This window comes from Vollenhovia emeryi, unplaced genomic scaffold (assembly GCF_000949405.1).
Source record: "Vollenhovia emeryi isolate VEMERY1.0 unplaced genomic scaffold, V.emery_V1.0 DF939145.1, whole genome shotgun sequence".
Lineage (NCBI taxonomy): Eukaryota > Metazoa > Arthropoda > Insecta > Hymenoptera > Formicidae > Vollenhovia > Vollenhovia emeryi.
The window spans coordinates 3,609,108-3,626,254 of NW_011967221.1; the positions used below are offsets into that span (position 1 = coordinate 3,609,108).

Consider the following 17,147-nt stretch of genomic DNA (forward strand, 5'->3'; position numbering starts at 1 on the left):
GGTTATACTGTGATTTAAGCCCTAAGCCTTAAGAAATTGACTAATCACAGTCGCGCATTCTTCTCATACTTGACCGTGATTGGCCAATTTCTTAAAGCTTAGGGCTTAAATCATCTATTGTAGACTGGGACTAAGACAACACTTAATATAATTTTGAAATAAGAATCGACTATGAATACCGGCTCTAGTGTATCATTTCCATCTTTGTTGCTCACCGAATGGTAAACAGGGATAAAATGATACACCGGGGCACTCGAGTGACGTTTCCGAACGCAGCTTTACATAGACCACCGGCGGGCAGTGTGAATCTTTCATAGTCTTTTATGTATTAGGCTAAAAGTTTATTACACAAGGCAGGCAATAGGGAATAGAATTTTTGACGCGTTGGATTCGTCGGAAATTTTCTTCCAACCGATCCAACGCGTCAGAAATTCTATTCCCTGTTCCTGTTGCCTGTTGCCTGGCATTACCAGGCACTTAATATTACATTTGTCGTACGACAAATTTTTCAAGCGTGTTGATTGGCTTCTGAGTGTCGATTAAATTGCTGGCTGCTTTGCTCTAATTGGCTAGAAGACAATCGCCAATCGTCAATCTCAATCCAGATTGCATTTGTCGTACGAAAAATTTCTTTTATCTTCTAACATTTAACTTTAATAGAATTATAGCTTTATGTGAAAGAAACAGCAGTTGAAAGCAAAAGAAGCACAGATTATAATTGGAGAAATATAATAATTATTTGTTTTCAGTTATAAACGCAATAAATTCTTTACAGTAATTTTTAATAGGAAGCATATAAACAAAAGATTAATCGTTTATCGATTGAAATATGTGAATTTACTGTTCTAATACATTATGGAACTGTTTTAAGTCTAACAAAAAAATTGGCGCAGTTTATTAATTGTGGAATGAGTGAACAAAATAAATTCAAACGATATTATTAAGTTACGAAGGATCAGCTCTGCCTAACAATTGGTATTTCTTAATTGATTTAAAATTTCATCGATCCTGTTCATTTATTCTTACTTTAATGTGTTTTAATATGTTTGTATACACATACACCTATAAATAGTTTTGTATATTTTTATTATAGTTTAGCTTTTATCTGTTTTATGATTTTTATTTTTCACGTTTTCTATTATTTTAATTTTCTGTCTATTTTATTTTTTATATTCAACGCTTGCCCATTATTCATACTGATACAAACATACCTTAGCTCAGTATATAATTTCTCTTACGAATCCAAGAGTCAAGGTTGTGTATATGGAGGGTGTTCGCGGCAACGTATCTCCCAGGAAATTTACGGCGACACGTGATATCATTCTCAACATAAATTATTATTATCATTGTAAAGTATTATTATCATCGTGGAAATTGGATCGCAAAAAGCATGAAAATCGCGCAGTCAATGATAAAATCGCGTTCATTCTTGTAAATTTATATGTTGACATTTATGTTACTTTTAGCATTATGCCACTTTGCAAATTTAACATTTTTCATATATATTTATTATTTACGCAGCTTCCACAGCGCGCATTACCTTCTCTTATTTATTATATCTATTTTTTACTTGTCACAGAAATAAAATCTAAATTTTTGAAAATTTTATTGCAAATGACGTTAAATCGATAAAGAATTGTTGGGCATGCGCGTATTTTTCAAGGATAAAACAGATTGTAAGATGATTTTAAATTCACGACAAATTCATGACATTTTTTAACGAGACACTTTGTATTATATATAATATTGATTATTGAAAATAGTTGTTTTATGGCTACTTTTATTTGGCGAATTTCGTAAACCACGTTTAACCACATAATATAAATTGTATAAAAAATATTCTCCCTCCCTCCCCCTCCCCCCCCCCTCTCTCTCTCTCTCTCTCTCTCTCGGTAATCAAACATAACATAAAGTCTGATTAAAATAAAATCTGATTAATATAACTGAATGAAAAATAATTCAATTTTGCCATAATACAACTGATTGTGAGAATTGTTGTTAAAACATACATATCCATAAAATGGAGAAGAATTTTAAGGGGTATTAGAAGAGGAGAAGTCATCATGTGTTGAAGCATAATGATGATACGCAATGCGAATATATTAAATGAGCATTAATAATATACATATAAGGCACATAATTTTATTTTCGTTTGTAATAATATATGAATTACAGCATTTTGTAGAAAACATTTTCTGTTTTCTACGTAACAATATATAAAAGTATAATATGTGTGTATGCACAAATGTTTATTTTTAAATAATAATTTAATAATTACACAGCTGTGTCCGTCGGAAACTATCTGTCTATCCATTGCGTTAAAAGACGATTTGAAGAATCTGATAAAATGTGATAAGAGAATAGCGCGAGAGGTCACGGGAGAGTTGATCTGCCAAGCAAATAATCAAACGACCAAATTTTCGCCGCGAGGTTTCTATGTTTGCACACACTTTTCCGCATACAAAACGTGCGATCAAGAGATTTCCTATTTTCGCGGAACATCTGAAATATAAGAAACTCCCCAAATATATAAAATCTTATGAGTTTAAAGGAAAATAAAGTCCATATAAATATATATGTATAATGGTAATATAAATAATTGTAAAAGTATTTTTTTAGAGATTGACATTTTCATTGAAAATTCAGAAAGTAGAGACGTGCGTACGCATGTACACATCGCGCGTGTGTGTTACATGTATATGAATATACACATGTATACTTTTTAATCTTATAATAAAGAATTGATAGTGCATTGAAAAAACTATTTCTTACAATTACCTATATTTTCGTAATTTATCATTTTTCTTTATACAAAATACGTTATTTGAATAATATTTTCCTTTTATCACTCATTTATCTTTTCCATTAATATTTCCATTGTTGGCAAATATTTTATTATTGATTCATGATGCTTTTAGGAATGCATAAAAAGAAAATTTACGAAAAATAAACTTACGTAAATAGCACAATAAAAAAACAAAGTAAAATATTCAGACGTGTTTGCACATTTGTTCGCGAATTATATTTTCGCGTTGAATCGCGAAATCTGTTGCACTTGTAAAAATACTTGCTTCAGAAAGTTTATATCGAAACGTTGTTTTAGCGAACATTTTACACGCCTTGCGGCAACGATTCGTTAATTAACAAAGCCGTCATGGAATGACGCAAAATATTATGCAAATTTTCATCAATTCGCTAATGCGCACGAAACATTTTCTATACATTTTTCGTAAAATCACACATTTGTTTTTACTTACATATAAATTAAATATTTGTTAATTGTGTAAATTAAAAATCACTATTTTTTTATTTTTATAAAGTAAGCATTTTATTATATATTCACTCATTATTTACTACATTTCATTTACACTGTAGAATAGCTTTTGTTTTTTGAAATTATGTGGATGCGTGATTTTATATATAATTTTATTTTGCTGTACTCTCTCTCTCTCTCTCTCTCTCTCTCTCTCTCGTAATTGTATGTGTAAAATGACATATAGAAATCACACATCACGCACGCGCATATATTATATAAAAACGTCCGAAAATAAATTTCAAGTGAAATTTTGCATTTTGTATTCTAAAGTAAAAATTAAGTTGTAAATCCCTCTATTTATTCGATATACATAACGTACTTCGTGTGTATGTTCTCTATGCACAATCACATATCTCGGGTGTCGCGCGGTGTCTTTACGACGCCTTTCCGTCTTTTTTTTTCCTTTCCTTTTTGATGACAACAGAGACGACCGCCTCCTGTAAAGTTTTGCGCGCCAGGATACGGGCAATTCGAATTTAATGCCACTTTTATGCTCGCTCGCTCGATTTTTATCTCGAGATTGTGCCTTCGAGGGATGCGAGCCCTTCCGCTCTACTTTTAAGTCACTTTCTGATGATCTATATACCGATCTATGTTGAGGATGTTTTAACTGCCACAGCTGTCTATTTAAACAAAGGCAATGCTACTCGATATTCTTGGGTAACTGATGATGCTAAAAATATACATATACGAGACACACACACGCGCGCGTTGTGTGTGAGCGCGTGTATGTGCACGTGTGTGTGTGTACACTTATATTGTGTGATTGCCTGTGTATATGTATATTGATATTATATTTATAAGTATGTACAATTTTTTAGTGCTTGATATTAAATTGTTAATACTTCATACGCGACAATTATACATATAAAGGTTGATAAAATATAAAATGTCTAGCAACGTGATATGCATTTGGTGCGAGGTCTGCAGCGGTTTAGTAATTTGTCATTGTCGAATGTGCGTTCAAAACGGCAAAGTAATTGGAAATTGGATTCGCCGAGAAATGTGCTGCGTAATACCTTTTTTATGAGCTACAAATGTTCCTTCAGTCGCAATAAATTCGCAGAAAGGTGAAGTAAATTCATGAAATGTAATTGGAAAAAATTTGGTTTCTAGATTCCTCTTATTCCTTCGGCACTTAAAGGTATTTAAGGAAATAACACCTCTTCCTCTATTATATATGTGCATGCACACATATATATATTACCATAGTACTTAATTGCGCTCGATTAGGTCAATTACAAGGCTGCGATCGATCGGCGAAAAAGAATTATTAACTTATTACGTTAAATAACAAATGCCATTCTACATTATAAATTGCACGTTGCATTACAAATATATAAATTACCGATATTACGAACGTATAAATATGCAAATATATAAATTACATTTAATTAATAAAAATTGAATGTAAAGAAACGGGAATTTTATGTTGGAATAGGTGGCCCTTTAATCGAGCGTAGCATGTGATTACGAATTCACTTTATACTTCACACATACACATCAGCGGCGTGCGCTGGCGCGTGGAATGGTGAGTGGCATGGTGGGCTCGAGGAGGGGATAACGCGCGGACGATCGCGATGACGGAGGTTTCGCGCGACAGTGTACAGCGAGCTGCTGATACGCGAGTCTCGCCTCGTGGTGTGTGCTCCGTTTTCAAAATTGCGGCGGCCACGTGCTTTTGCACTCCTACGGGACTCCCGCCTTGCACCATCGCCGCCGTAGGCATTGCGGGATCGCGTGACGCTCGTTCGTAAATCGTATCGTGCATCTTGTTTCATTGCAATTCAAATTCACGATTGTCGTCGACATTTACAAAGCTTATTCCTCAATCCTGCGCGGTATCGCGACACTGCCGTTCTGCCAAAAAAAAAGAAAAGAAAAAGTCGGAGCTTGCAAGATATTCGCGCGAGTGCGATATTTGTGAATAGTGTTGTTCCTGAGGCGGCTACGCTTAACAAAGTTCGGCTGCGACGTTACGAAAAAGGTGTGTAACCGCTTTGATAAAGTTTTTATTTCTCTTTTAGTAAGTAAACAGGCTTTTAATGTGTGTACAATGTAATTAAGAGATGTAATTGAAGTTGAGAGATTGAAACGTTAACGAAACAGAATAAAATACCGCACAAATTCCGCAAAAGAATTTTGCAACGGTACACAAATAAAGGAAACATTGCATCACATCTTTTCTGTGTTATACAAACGGTGAGGTATAAATCTCCTTTCTTCTCTGACAACATTTCTTCTTTGATCAATATTTTTTATTATCATCTGTCCCCTTTTGCAAAAACTCGATAGCATCAATGAAACATTTTATAATTACGTTACTTTAACAATAAGCTCGAAAAGAGTATTGCATTATTTTAATAAATGCATTTTTAGTGTGGTTTTTTGATACATGTTCATTTTAATACACATAAACAAAAAACTTTCGGAAGAGGAAAAACTGCTATTTAGAGACAATTTGTTCATTTGAAAATTTAACAAATACGATTAAATTTAAAAAACAGTTCTTAGAAATTAAATTAATTTTTAACAAAATTTAACATATCGATCAAAATTAATTAACTAAGTTTTTACTCAAAATTATTGGTTTTATCTTGAAATTCAGTTGTGAAAATTAAATATAAAATGCTCCATGATAAACTGATCGACTCAATTTGTTTTTCCGAACTCTGTTACAAATACAAAAGCAGTTATTGCATTTGATATTCGAAGAAACGTTTATTTCTCCGGTTATGAAGTTAATGAAAATAAACATTTCAACTACGCGTTTTATTATACTTATTATTGAAATACATGTTGCATCGTTGATTCGCGAAGAAAATGATACATTAACTACCGCTAAATAATTCATGGAAAGTCTGAGTTTAACGCAAAGTAACATATGTTTATTCATATTTTAATTACGCAATGAAAATCTTTTTTAAGTACTCTTCCTCTTTCTCTCTCTCTCTCTCTCTCTCTCTCTGCAAAAGTAATTAGATCTCTTTCTCTCTTCTTGGCACCCTCCTCTTTGAACGCGTATATTTTAGACGCCATCTTCTAAGAATATTTTAAAATATATAAAGAGCATTATTTCTTAAATCTTTTATATAAATAAATATATCAAGTCTTTTTAGTTGAATACAAATATTACAAATTTTAAAAAATAATTGTAAGGTATTGTTTTATACGTATAAAGATTAAAGGTAAAAAATATATATAAATTGAAATACAATTAATTTAATCGATTACAGATAAAAAATACAATTAAAAATTAAACTGGATCTATTAATAAAGTTAAAATGAAATCATTATTAACGTTAAACTTCATAATTATTTATATAAAAGCAAATAGCTAATAATACGCAAAGCTTTCACGTACATACATTGCGATTATAACATCGTAATTGTGAACTGTTATAATGACGTTACAAGTAAACGAAATAAATTGAACGCTGCCTAAATTGAAATAGAAAATTTGCGTTACATTGCGAAATTGCAAACTGTGTTTGTTTCGACAATTGCGGTCTGCCGCGATAAACCGCGTAATAACGTCAATTTGCTGGACGACGAACAACGATAAAAAAAACTTGTTCTGAAGTTTGCTCGTGGAAATAATAGCGTAGGAAGCGGTTAATTGCAAAATTCCAACACATGTCAAAATATGTAATATGATTGTTTCAAGGAATGCTCCAAAAAGATACTGGAAAATTTCTAACATTAAACGTTCTAACGTGTGATATGAAGATATTTGTTATATTTAAATATACATATACAGAATATTGAAGAATGACGATATTAACATTTAAAACAGAGAAGAACGATAGCAAAACTGCATTTTAGTTTTTAGATTAGGTTGTTCTAATGTTATCATATTACTCAAGTTGTTGAGGATCATATTACTACAGCGTTTACTACGCGAACATACACGTTTAATAGCACATGTTGCTTTATTATATATTCGAGTTGGTGATATTAATTAAATGACAGCTACAGGTGTTTATACATTGATTCATTTAAACATGATTGTGATGATTCATTTAAGCATGATTGTGCTTAAGATTAAGTGGCAATTTTTTATTAAAGTCGTTAAAGTGTCGTCTTCGTTGTTGTCCTCGTTCATATTACGCCAGGCGGAATATCTAATAATACGTTGGCCGTTTATTGTGTTGTTGTTTTGCAATTGCATAATTTTAGAATTAATAATTGAGGACAAACCGCACCTCTTGCAGAAAGAAGAAAGTGATGTATGAAAATTTGCGCGTTGAAATTACAAACCTGCACTTAATTAATCCTAGATTAAGTTTGTATATCAGCGGTTTATCGTTTAATATATTTTTTAGATAAAGATTTGAAACAATTTAAATGAAATTTATACAAGAATGTCACTTTTTCTCATTATTTATTACTTTATGAAAGAATTTGAATAAAGTTAGAAAAGAAATGTTTCAAATTTTCACTGCTATGAAGATTCTTGATGAGCGTGGGACGTATAGCAGGCGTCTTTGAAAATAGATCCGGCATGATCGAGAATAGTTCCAGCTGGCCGAAATTCTGATTCTCGAATGCATCTTTTTTTAACCGACTACGACAACACACATTTACAATATAGATATAATATGTAGTGAAATATCTAAATTACTAACTAAATATCATCTAATTAACTGTTCAATTGTCACTGCAAACTGTGCAATTATAATATAAAATTTTTTGTATAAAGAATTTGTAATGCACATAATAGTAGGTTATTACACCAATAAAAGAAATTTCTATACTCATTTTATAACAAATAAAGACAAAAATGTAGAATAGAATTGTTCATGCGGGTCGCTGTTTTTAGAGAAGTGACTTTGCGAATTGGAAAATTAATAATATACTTTCGAAGCTTGCGAATAAGTTTTCATAAATTCACATAAATATTAATTGACAGTGGTAACACGTCCATGAGTAAAAATACAACGTTTTAGTTAATATAAGGCAATTTAAAATAACTGCAAAAGTATTGGATGTAAATTATTCATAACACATTAAGAGATCTCTTCTACTATTCGCTTAATGCGATGTGTTATTTTTTGAATATGTAGGTATATTTAGATAGTCTTGACTAGATAAGTTTATTGATATTTGACAAGTCTCAAGAAGTTCTTCAAACATGAAATAAAATATATTAAGTCTCTAAATTTTAATTTAATTGCATGTGGAATTTAATATATCTGCATATAGTATATGTATATACGTATAAAAAACCTTTATTCAACTTATTTTTTTATAAAGATTTATTTTTATTTATTCTTTTGCCGATTTTTATGTTATTAATAATGATTTATTATATATATGTACACATATGCATGCACATATATGAGACAAATAAATGTACCAATGATTTTGAATAGTGTACTCATCGAAGCACGAGGAAAATACAAAAAAAAATAACAGGCAATTTTATTTGTCTAGTGTAGATAAAGAAAAACAGAAAGAGAGAGGAAGCATTTATTTCACCCTCCGGCTGTAATAAATACTCGGGTGGTCATGGAACGCACACCTGTACATACAAAAACGCAATCACTGTATTTTTCTAAATTGCTGTCGTTCCATATTTATACCTGCAGTTTATTTTTTTAATGAGATTCTGTTTTTAATTTTAGTATTTTATTAATATTATTATCATGACATCACATATCACATATAAATAAAATATATAAATTGTTGTATTACTTTCATTACAATATTTTTTATTATTCAAGAAATGTTCAATTATTCACTGTGGAACGAAAAATTATCCGCGTAAGAGTATTTCTGTAATACATTTTGTCACCGAATTTATTCGCACACCTGTATACACAGAATGTAATCATATATGTGTTTTCTAAATTACTTTTATTTCATTTCCTTATGTTTGTGGAGTTTGTTTCCTAATTAGGATTATATTCCCGGCTTTAATATTTGAATAATTTCGACATTCTTGACTGAACATTCATTATTTGAACAGACAATTACAGCACACGCTAATTACTCGTATTATATGGCAAGCGAAGCAACTCAAGGTCACTGTGTTTGTGTCTCATGTGTCTCGGGTTCTCGTTTAACCTTTTTTCCGTTACATCTATTCATCTCTAAAACGTGGCATTATTGCGGTTTGAAGAGAAATTACTGTTGTTTTGTCGAATAGCGTTTCAATTTATCTTCAGTTAACATTTAATTAAACTTTAATTGTAAAATAATTTTTCCGACTGACATTTACAATAGTCGAGAAGTCATAGTTCAATCTCTAAGCGAGTAGAGAGTCACGCGTAATATAAGAGCTGATAAAATTCGTGTATACGTACAGGCAAATAAAATTTAGTAAATTAAACTTTGCGAGGATCCCCGGCTCGATAGGACGGAGAAAGTTGTCGCGAGAAGTTACGGGTGTTATGGGTAGTGTGATTCGCATGATTGGCATTATGCGATGCACGTATCGTTGTCGCAGCTCGCCGTGCAATATGTCTCAGTTTGCGACGCGGATAAGACCGCATCTCCTTGATTAGGCTTTATCTCGTCCACCCACAGCGCAGCAGCGCGGATATTAAGATGAACAAGCGTAACACGCGCGCACACACTGCGAGATCCATTATAGTGATTGCACACGTCTATATACCTTAAGCTCGTTCTAAAGAAAGATATACACCCGGCATACAATCGGTGATTTTTTCCAGATATTTTTTTTTGTTCAAACTGACGGTCGATTGCTCGAGTTGAAAGTAAATATATGCAAAATTATGATTATCATAATAACGTTGCCGCATACGTGGCCACATTAAGTTTGAGCATGTTAAAAGATTAACAAAATGAATTGTCCAGCTTCCTACAAAATCTATAGATCCATCTAGCTCCGATCATTCCTTTCTTCGTAGTTTACTTAGTTCGAAGTTTTCCTTCATCTTGCCGAGCGAGTGCAATTTCCCGCGCGAGCAGATGACGCGGATGAAACGCGATCGTCAAGATACAACTCACGGAAACTCCTCGAAGAAACACTTAGGTGAAACACTGACGCAACTCTTTATTGTATTTCGTATTGCTATTGTTTCAAAAGACTTCATCTCCGTTGTACGGTGCAAAATTTTCTAGATAAGTAGAAATATTTTATCTGGTTGAATACACAGGCATAATAATTGGTATATCAATTTTATAATACACATAAATGTACGTAATCTTGAACTTTTTAATAAATAAGATAAGAAATTTTCTATATAAAATTCTATAAGTGTTTCTGTATAAAAATTTTTGATTCTTATCTTTTATCTTTGTTCAAATCTCATAATTAACTTGATTTTGCATGTTTTATTTTGTTTCGCGATTTCCCATAGGACTTCTTTTAGCTACGTGTCACGCTTTCAATATGGCAGTGTAAATAAATGAAATAAAGTATAATTGATAAAATTGGCAGACAAATTGAAAATAGAAACAAATAAAAAGTATATTTTTCCATGTGAAGTACTGCAAATATAATCAGCAAAGAAGAATTTTGTCACAGGCGATTTCTTTTATTGATACAAATGTTCTACTTGCAGTTTCATATTACAATTTGTACGACTCTTTTTTTCAATATAAATCGATCGTCTGGCTATTTTACAGACAAAAGTATAAGGTTCATAACGTTTATTTCTAATTTTTTTTCACGCAATTTATATATGCTTATATTCATGCCTTTATATTAAAGAATATGAATAATAACAAAATATTTAAGCATAGCAGCATTTTTTTGAAAATTTGGCAGAATTACGTCACCGATTTATTTTATACACATTGTGAATCGACTTTGGCAAAGACAAAAGACTTAAAATCGAACTGGAACAATATGTGTAAAGGAAAAGCGTGCAAACAATGATGGCACGTGCGGAAAATCGCCTTATGACGCTCCACATCGTCGACGCCGCGGCATTACACGGCGATTTCCATCGGGTGTAAAATTCGTGTTCTTCGTTCTTCTTCCATCTTCTTCCGCAACACAGATGCAATTTTCCGGTCTTTCTCGTTCCACATCTCTTGTCTTGCGAGACGCATATTAAAATTTGCACTGTAAGAAATAACGTAGTTTAATTATAATTTCTTCTGTAATAATGTCCCCCTTTTTTATATATATGCGAGGATAATTTTACCATTAAGGTGGAAACTTACATTTATTGCTTAGCGTAGGTAGAAAAAAATAATTGAAGAAAATTTTGATGTTTGGACAATATTTTGTCATTTTTTAACAATTTTCATTTCTATGGACGGATTTCTTTTACAAATGAATCAATACATTCGTAATTTGTTACACGAAAGCGTGTCGACTATTCGTATATTGTTATCCTAAAATAAAAGTTTGTTATATAGATTGATGGAATGTTAAATATATGATATTATCTTTTACAAGTCGTAACACACTGAAATTATTAATTATTTGATTGTTAATAACTGAATAAAAAATGTGATTGTTATGATTGAATTTAAAACCATTCGTAAGACACATTAAAGAGCGAGAAACTAAATGGAGTATATTTAAAATAGAAATAAGACGAAAGAAATGTGATGAATGCTACAAATTATCGTTTCGAACGTGTTGTCCTAGATAGAGAGCTTAGTCTGTGCCGGACGCTATGATTAAAAACTAAAAGTAAAATGACAGTTATTCGCTTTGCTAGATAATAATGATGAAAATAGTGGCCTTAATATTAAGTAATAACAAGTATTGTGAATAGTCTGCATATCTACTCTATATTCTTATTTTAAGACAATAAGCGACATATTCTTATATGACTATCTGTATAAAGTAAATTTACATTCTTTTTTCACGGAACATTCTTTTTAAAGTGCAATTTGTTTTACATAAATCAATTCTTATTATTTTACATGTAAAATTATTCAGATAAAATTATGAAAAAGTGAGCATTTTATATTCTATATTTCTTTTATCTTAATATATTTCAGTGTATGAATTGAATATTGGAAGGAAATGTGACATATTTCGTTAAACGTAAAATTTCGTGTTTTGTTTTGATGAACTCAGTATTACATATAAAATATATGTAATATAATATAATATAAAAAAATAATATAAAACAATCTTTATATTTTTATATATAGATAAAAAGTAATCAATTAACAAACTATGATATATAAAATATTAAAAAAAACTTTCTTATTTTATGGATACATATACCATATACATATGGGTATGTACATACACAATAGGATTATGTACATGCGAAATCTTATACAAAACATTTATAAATTATATAATTAATACATATACAAATATTTGTTATTAACAAACATACGCTTATACAACGTTAATTTTTCTAAAAACTTGCCTGAATATTTTAACAAAGTTTTATCACTTCATTTTATCGGATCCTCTTTGAAGCTCTTTGTCGTTTAATTATCATCTTCCTGCAATTCGTGAACATCGTTAACATAAATTTGCTTCACAATTCACAAAGACGGTTCGAAGGCCCTTTGAAAGTACAAACAATGGATAAATTATTCATAAACATTTTAAGCGACAATATGCATTTATTTGTCTCGATCATAGACATCTTTATCGATTCAATCATCCTTTGTATTGCAATTTGTTTATGAAATGTTTTCAGAGGTGTCGGAAGATCAACATAGCGCCAATTAATAGATTGGACTTTGTCGAGCGGAAATCAGAATTTCAGAATCTTCCTTATTCTTTAGAGTTTCAAAGAACTTCACTTTGGAGTCGGGTTTAAAACCTGCTTAAAAAGTAGTTATATTTATTCTAAGAAAATTAATTTTTACTACTCTTTAGTTTTAAAGAACAAATTTTTAGCATATTATATACATATTTAAAAATATGTAGATTATTGATCGTTCCTTTTTTCCCTCTTATTTGTCTTTTTTATGGACGGTACGTTCAATGTAAGAAAATTGTTATTGCTGGAAAAATTACGAAAATTAAAAATTTATTAAGAGAGCCTGCAAACCAGCAACTTTAGCAACTTCAAATTGAATTAATTATCTTGACTATGAGATGAACCAGACAAAAGCCGGGATAATACGTTATGCACATATAGTACATGCGTATTTTTATGAACACGTGTTAGACATAATTGTCAACTAAAATCTTAGAAAAGTCCATAAACAATCAACAAAGTAACGATAAATAATGACAAGTAAATTATTAATTTTTTAATTTTTATTTTCATTTCTATAATATCTACAAATGCGATAACAATTCTATCTGAATATTTGAATATCATCAAAAAGTTTATTCATATGTATAAGATATCCTATTTAAATATTTTATGTAGATGTATTGTATTATGATTTCTACTTTTAAGTATTACCTCAAAAAGCTAAAACTTATAAAATTTAATTGTTCATTTTTCCTTCCTTTATTGCAAATGAGTTCTGATAAAAATCTTTATAACGCCTTTGTCTAAATCGTACTGCAGCACACTAACAATTCTTCATTTCTTAGTCGTGTTATCATCGCTTTATTTAGTTTCCCGGTTTCTAGCAACGTATCTCTTGCTTTTCAGCGTCGTTATCATTGCTTATCGCTTTTGCTATGATGTATCCAAGGGCACTAGTTGTTCTTTTTAAATAACTAAGAAAACCTGGTGACTTAAGAAAGTGTGACATTAGAATAGTCGTAGATTCCAAGGAAAAAATTTTATTTTTCTGCGCAGTTTTTCATCGTTTGACATATTTAAAAAATTTACATTTAAAAAATTTTATTTTTTTTACTTTGATTTTACATGACATACATATATGTATAATAATATAAATTTTATATTATATATATATTCTAAGATTATATATTAACTTTATTCTAACAATATGGTTATGCATGTATTTATTTTAATCTTAGAACTATAAGTTTCCTTAAATAGATTTGTTCTCTTCTTCAAATCATGTAAATATTCGAGGTAGCGAGTCGAATTTCAATTTCGTCCATCTTCCATGATTCTAATCCTTCTGATCGATCCCTCAGAAAGTTGATGAAAGTCAATCCAGTCGAACGCTCATGATTTCCACTCTTTCGAGGAACCAATTTTTCTAAATACTTATATCAAATTATGTTTTCTTGCATTTGAATGATTTAATGGAAAGAAAGACAAGAATATCGTAGAAATCAACAAAGGTTAAAAAATATGTGTGTTTGAAAAAATTAAAATAAAAGATACATTTGCTAAAACTGTGCTTCTAATTTTCTACTTATTGGAACTATATAAAAGACTTTAAGGAATTTAAAGTTATTAAAATAAATTATGTTATATATATTGTACATATATTTCGATATAAATACATTCATATAGTTCCAAAATAACTGAAATACAAGCAAGTAACGTTAGTATCTAAGAACTTCGATAAATAAATAAAAGTGTTTAAAATAGTAATTGGTCGATAAACTTTGTTTGCTTTTTACGAAATGCATTGGAGAGAGCAAACGCCATTTAATTCGACATTAATGTTTGTATTATTAATATTTGCATGATAATTGGCTGACTAGCGCCCGCGTTACTCTTGCATCAAATACACATAGCTCGTCGTTTGTTTATCAAACGCAGCAGGTATAAACGCATCGTACGTCCGTTTTATAATTACGTGAATTCGCGCCAAACCCATAATATTTCGTGTAAAACAATGCGCGACAATTTCATAGCAACCACTAATTACCTCAAATAGCGCGCTATACTTTTTTTGTTAATTATCTGATAATCTTAAAATGTTCTAATAGTACCATGATTGTTAAATAAGTGGTTATCGCTCGTGGTATATTTAACAAACAACAAATAAATATGGAGACCATGTTTTACGAGGTTTTAGGTTAACAATTTCATTTATGTATAATTCAATGTTGTCACATTTGAAGATACAAGATAGCGAACCTACTTTTTCTTAATGATTTGACTATCTTCGATTGTGTTTACAAAGATTATTTAAATGAAAAATTTATGTAAAAATTAATTTACAACAATTTTTACACAATATGATTGAAATCTCTATTTTTTAATTAAGAAATATTCTGCAAAAATGTGTAAATAGAATAAAGACAGTGTTAAAAAATGCTCATGCAACAGATATTGTAAAATGCATTGTTTTAGAAATATCAGAGTATTTAAAATGTCAACGTAAGCGAAATTATGAAAGTGTGACGAACCTCACTAAAATTCAACGAGACAGATGATTCGATCTAATAAAACCAGCATCATGCTACGGTAATAATAGTTAATAGATAAAAAGATCGACCGTCGAATCTCTTCGACGAGCGAACGAGAGCGTGACGCGAGAAATGCATTCAGGTTTCCATGAATTTTTTGTTGTGTAAAACAGCCAATTTACATTGAGAGGAAGAAGGCCAGATCATTGGAAAATTGAATGAAAGTTTTGCTATTTTAAAAAGACGTAATATTTTAATTCAATAACGTATAAAATTATATAATAACGTAAAAAATATTTATTAAATATTATATATTAAATATTTAAAATATATTATCTTTTATCATTATTATATATAACATATATAAATATAAGAACAAACAAACATGCTTTTTATTTTAAAAATTAATGCACACAACGGCAAGTATTTATATACATGTATATTAGTATGGGAAAGTTGATACGAATGCGAGAACTAGAATTTACTCGAGCTTCTTATGCAAACAACGGGACGTTTCTTTTATAATACATTTACCGCGTTCATCTCGGTTAATTGCATCGGTGTGTTTAATTACGTATCCCCCTGTAAAATGCACCGACCGTAAAACGCGCGATTAAACACGCGCCGATTTCTATCGCCGTGTCACGTCTTGTAAATTCGTGAGATGATTCTATAAGAAGTAAAAGTAAAATGTAAAACGAATATGGTGTGAAATTCGTTTTGCATTATTTTACAGTTATTGATTTGATTGATTATAGTGCTTCGGAATACAATGGTATAATCTTGAAACTACTTTAGTTTCTTTTTTTTAAAGAAATTTTCACTTTTTTTTAGAGAGAGAATTTGTACATTCATGGTTTTAGCATAAAGGGAACGAGATAATTTTTATACTTGATGTTTATGTAATTTTATTTTTTTAGTGTAAATTTTTCGGATCCAATGAAATATTTTTAATCATAACTGGTAAAAATTGATATTTTTCAAAGAATTTCTTTTCAGAAGAATGAACACGGTAGAATATGATTGCGAAATCATACTTTAAGTTTGCTAAATTGTGAAATATAAACGTTTGAACAAGGAAAAATTTCCAAGAATACTAGCGACTTAAAATTTTCGTTAGATTTCACAGACCATATATGTGTAATCTGAGGTTAAATTAATTATAAATTATATGTTTTTTTTCCTGTATATAATTCGTGTTTAATAAATAGATTCTGAATATTAAAGATTTTGATAGACCAAACAGAAACTTTCAGATGTGAATAAATTAATGTATATTTAATGAATAATGAATTACAATAGGTATCATTAAAAAATTTTATTTAAAAATAAAATAAAAATTAAGAATTAGAAAGTAGAAAGCCCTTTCCTCTCTCAAAGAGAATTTTTTGATAGGGGTTGTTTCGTTACTAATTTTTTGTCCAACAATGTTAACCAACAATGGTTGGTGTCCAATATTGGTCAACCGTATAATTGCAACATTTGTAGCCCTTGCTAATGCAAAGCGATTACGCATGTTCAGTATTAGGCAACTGCTGTTGAAATGAAATACTGAGAATGGATCGAGGTTAAGACAGTGTTGTTGGAGTTTGCTACACGAAAGAATTTGTTAACAATAAATCTGAAATATTTAGCAGCTTGCAACAACAAAATGAAACAAGTCGATATATGAGATATTTTAGACTTATAAAAGCTCTC

General features: G+C 30.3%; 1 protein-coding gene across 2 annotated transcripts in view; it reads left to right on the forward strand.

Annotated features, from left to right (window-relative positions):
- The first annotated feature begins 4,151 nt into the window (after positions 1-4,151).
- The window catches only part of LOC105566413, a 61,067-nt gene continuing 48,071 nt past the window's right edge, over positions 4,152-17,147 (forward strand). The window contains exon 1 of one of the 2 annotated variants that reach the window (XM_012020402.1): positions 4,152-5,303. The gene's annotated coding sequence lies outside the window, so the exon portion shown is untranslated. The remainder of the gene's footprint in view (positions 5,304-17,147) is intronic. The other variant, XM_012020401.1, reaches the window with a different exon arrangement.